Genomic DNA, 5000 nt, shown 5'->3' with positions numbered 1-5000 from the left:
TTTGGGACTTAGAAAATTTTTCAACTTTTGTCAGACTTCCAGACAGGGGAGCGTGTCAGTGCGCGCATCCGATTTCAGTTCCAGAGCGATTCGCGCGATGAGTCCTTGATACTTAGTCGTTTTTGGCAAAATTTCTGACTTTTTGAAAATTTCACAATTTTGTGAAAACTTCCACAAAATGAGGTTCTAGTATGTTAGAGGGCATCCCAGGAGGGCTCCAAAAGTGTGGGTAAATATATATCCCACAGGGGGAAAATTGAAAAAAAGTTGAAAAAAAAAATTTTTGGGGACTTAGAAAATTTTCAACTTTTGTCAGACTTCCAGACAGGGGAGCGTGTCAGTGCGCGCATCCGATTTCAGTTCCAGAGCGATTCGCGCGATGAGTCCTTGATACTTAGTCGTTTTTGCAAAATTTCTGACTTTTTGGAAAATTTCACAATTTTGTGAAAACTTCCACAAAATGAGGTTCTAGTATGTTAGAGGGCATCCCAGGAGGGCTCCAAAAGTGTGGGTAAAATATATATCCCACAGGGGGAAAATTGAAAAAAAGTTGAAAAAAAAAATTTTTGGGGACTTAGAAAATTTTTCAACTTTTGTCAGACTTCCAGACAGGGGAGCGTGTCAGTGCGCGCATCCGATTTCAGTTCCAGAGCGATTCGCGCGATGAGTCCTTGATACTTAGTCGTTTTTGGCAAAATTTCTGACTTTTTGAAATTTCACAATTTTGTGAAAACTTCCACAAAATGAGGTTCTAGTATGTTAGAGGGCATCCCAGGAGGGCTCCAAAAGTGTGGGTAAAATATATATCCCACAGGGGGAAAATTGAAAAAAAGTTGAAAAAAAAAATTTTTGGGGACTTAGAAAATTTTTCAACTTTTGTCAGACTTCCAGACAGGGGAGCGTGTCAGTGCGCGCATCCGATTTCAGTTCCAGAGCGATTCGCGCGATGAGTCCTTGATACTTAGTCGTTTTTGCAAAATTTCTGACTTTTTGGAAAAATTTCACAATTTTGTGAAAACTTCCACAAAATGAGGTTCTAGTATGTTAGAGGGCATCCCAGGAGGGCTCCAAAAGTGTGGGTAAAATATATATCCCACAGGGGGAAAATTGAAAAAAAGTTGAAAAAAAAAATTTTGGGGACTTAGAAAATTTTTCAACTTTTGTCAGACTTCCAGACAGGGGAGCGTGTCAGTGCGCGCATCCGATTTCAGTTCCAGAGCGATTCGCGCGATGAGTCCTTGATACTTAGTCGTTTTTGCAAAATTTCTGACTTTTTGGAAAATTTCACAATTTTGTGAAAACTTCCACAAAATGAGGTTCTAGTATGTTAGAGGGCATCCCAGGAGGGCTCCAAAAGTGTGGGTAAAATATATATCCCACAGGGGGAAATTGAAAAAAAGTTGAAAAAAAAAATTTTTGGGGACTTAGAAAATTTTTCAACTTTTGTCAGACTTCCAGACAGGGGAGCGTGTCAGTGCGCGCATCCGATTTCAGTTCCAGAGCGATTCGCGCGATGAGTCCTTGATACTTAGTCGTTTTTGGCAAAATTTCTGACTTTTTGAAAATTTCACAATTTTGTGAAAACTTCCACAAAATGAGGTTCTAGTATGTTAGAGGGCATCCCAGGAGGGCTCCAAAAGTGTGGGTAAAATATATATCCCACAGGGGGAAAATTGAAAAAAAGTTGAAAAAAAAAATTTTTGGGGACTTAGAAAATTTTTCAACTTTTGTCAGACTTCCAGACAGGGAGCGTGTCAGTGCGCGCATCCGATTTCAGTTCCAGAGCGATTCGCGCGATGAGTCCTTGATACTTAGTCGTTTTTGCAAAATTTCTGGACTTTTTGGAAAATTTCACAATTTTGTGAAAACTTCCACAAAATGAGGTTCTAGTATGTTAGAGGGCATCCCAGGAGGGCTCCAAAAGTGTGGGTAAAATATATATCCCACAGGGGGAAAATTGAAAAAAAGTTGAAAAAAAAAATTTTTGGGGACTTAGAAAATTTCACACATGTGTCAGACTTCCAGACAGGGGAGCGTGTCAGTGCGCGCATCCGATTTCAGTTCCAGAGCGATTCGCGCGATGAGTCCTTGATACTTAGTCGTTTTTGGCAAAATTTCTGACTTTTTGAAAATTTCACAATTTTGTGAAAACTTCCACAAAATGAGGTTCTAGTATGTTAGAGGGCATCCCAGGAGGGCTCCAAAAGTGTGGGTAAAATATATATCCCACAGGGGGAAAATTGAAAAAAAGTTGAAAAAAAAAATTTTTGGGGACTTAGAAATTTTCAACTTTTGTCAGACTTCCAGACAGGGGAGCGTGTCAGTGCGCGCATCCGATTTCAGTTCCAGAGCGATTCGCGCGATGAGTCCTTGATACTTAGTCGTTTTTGGCAAAATTTCTGACTTTTTGAAAATTTCACAATTTTGTGAAAACTTCCACAAAATGAGGTTCTAGTATGTTAGAGGGCATCCCAGGAGGGCTCCAAAAGTGTGGGTAAAATATATATCCCACAGGGGGAAAATTGAAAAAAAGTTGAAAAAAAAAATTTTTGGGGACTTAGAAAATTTTCACACATGTGTCAGACTTCCAGAGAGGGGAGCATGTCAGTGCGCGCATCCGATTTCAGTTCCAGAGCGATTCGCGCGATGAGTCCTTGATACTTAGTCGTTTTTGCAAAATTTCTGACTTTTTGGAAAATTTCACAATTTTGTGAAAACTTCCACAAAATGAGGTTCTAGTATGTTAGAGGGCATCCCAGGAGGGCTCCAAAAGTGTGGGTAAAATATATATCCCACAGGGGGGAAAATTGAAAAAAAGTTGAAAAAAAAAATTTTTGGGACTTAGAAAATTTTTCAACTTTTGTCAGACTTCCAGACAGGGGAGCGTGTCAGTGCGCGCATCCGATTTCAGTTCCAGAGCGATTCGCGCGATGAGTCCTTGATACTTAGTCGTTTTTGGCAAAATTTCTGACTTTTTGAAAATTTCACAATTTTGTGAAAACTTCCACAAAATGAGGTTCTAGTATGTTAGAGGGCATCCCAGGAGGGCTCCAAAAGTGTGGGTAAAATATATATCCCACAGGGGGAAAATTGAAAAAAAGTTGAAAAAAAAAAATTTTTGGGGGACTTAGAAAATTTTTCAACTTGTGTCAGACTTCCAGAGAGGGGAGCATGTCAGTGCGCGCATCCGATTTCAGTTCCAGAGCGATTCGCGCGATGAGTCCTTGATACTTAGTCGTTTTCAGAAGTCACAATTTTGACTTCCAGACCCGCAAAACGTTTGTAAATTGAGCCCGCTCCCCAGTTCCAAGCGTTTTGAGGTGTCCCCGGTTGCAGTAATGCAGCCTGCCCACTAGATGTCGCAAAAGAGACAAAAAGTGAAAAAGAACCAGAATGAGGAAATTCCAGGGAGCCGAATCCGCCTGACAGTTCCAGGCGATCGGGCACTTTTTTGCATGCGTCCCTAAAGTGGGTATAGGGTGACACTCCATGCAAAGACCCAGTTTTGCACACCACCGGCAGAATATATGAGAGAGAGGTACCTCTCAGCCCCGACACATTTCGACTCATTTAAGCTGGTTTTCACCTCCGTAGGCCTGGGTATGCGTTTTGGCTATGAGTCCCTGTTCGGCTGGAGGTCTGCACCTTGGCTGAACCCAGGCTTCCGCAGCTGCGTGGGGGACTTTTGCCGGTCGCCTATCCCAAGTCAGAGAGGTGTTCCTGGTTGAAGTGAGCCTGGCCAGACCCCCCCGCGGGCCCTGGTTCTCCACATGGGGGCGCCGTCAAGGCTAAAATCTGGATTTTTAGGCCGAGGAGAGGCTCCATGAGGGCGGATGCTTTTGTGGCTTCGACCCCAGTGCTGTTCCACATCCAGTACCCCCCCGCAAGGGCGCCTGTACCCGAGTCGCGCTTCCAGGACTCGTGGGCACGTATCTCCCGACGACAGGGGTTTGCAGCCTCCGTACTTGGGCAAGTCCCTACATGCACCCCTGCTCTTCCTCCGATCGATCTGGCGCAGCGCTCCCGGGTGGGGAGGTGGCGCCGCTCGCTCGGCCCGGGCTTTGGAGCCCGCGCTGGCTTAAGGTGAGCGGTCCCCTTCCTCCTCTACCCCCGGGCTTCCGACACCTATCTTTGGGCGCGCATGCCGGCCTCGCCTCCCGTCTGCGGAGGTGGCCGAGCCGTGGGGAGTTTGACCCGAACCGAGCGAAGGCAGTGGTCCGACGACCCGTACGGGCGAACGGCGGGGCGCCCACCCAGCCAGGCGTGGGGGCCCGTCGTCCGAATCGCTCCCTGTGCGGGGAAGCACAGCGATCTTCTCCGAGGGCGGCCCTTTTCTTCCAGATGCGTACCCGGCCAGCGGAGGCTCGCGCTGCCCCTCGTGTCCGAAAGGGCGGCCTCCGCGGCGGTGGCGACAGCGGCGGCGGTGGGTGGCCTCTCCGCGCCACTGCCGAGCTTCGCGATTTCCAGTCTTTTCCCGAGCCCCTACGTCAGTGGGGAGGACGACAGAGGTGTGGAGGCAGGCGAAGGGGGTTCTCACCGTGCGGTGTGCCCCAGCCCGACCGTTGCCTTCCCCCTCGACCCTCGTCCTCCCAGGCGGCTCGGCCAGGGAGCAGGAGAGAGAGCGAGAGAGGGAGAGCGGAAACCCCAGAGCCAAGGGGTTAGATGGAGAACGGGAGAAGGAACGAGGGCCAAGAGGTAGGGAGTACGGTGAAAGGCCGACCTGGGATCCCCCTGCGCTCCCGCCCTGGGCGGGGAGCAGCCCTGGGAAGAAAAGCCGCTCGGGCATCCCTTTGAGGTTACGGGCGCGAGCGGGAAGAGGGACTACGCTGGAGGGCGACGCCGACACGGCCAGGCCGACGACCACCCACGTGACCTCAGCGTCGCCGGGTTAGTGCCAGAGCCGCGGCGGACCCCGACGGCCAGCCCCCCTCTCCCAATCCTCGTGCCTGTCCGCCGGTGGGTCGAGGACCCCCCGCGGCGGAGGCAGGTCTAAGCCAGAC

This window comes from Phyllobates terribilis, unplaced genomic scaffold, assembly GCF_046119375.1.
Source record: "Phyllobates terribilis strain yellow unplaced genomic scaffold, ASM4611937v1 Scaffold_7238__1_contigs__length_39039, whole genome shotgun sequence".
Lineage (NCBI taxonomy): Eukaryota > Metazoa > Chordata > Amphibia > Anura > Dendrobatidae > Phyllobates > Phyllobates terribilis.
This window is presented reverse-complemented; position numbering follows the sequence as displayed.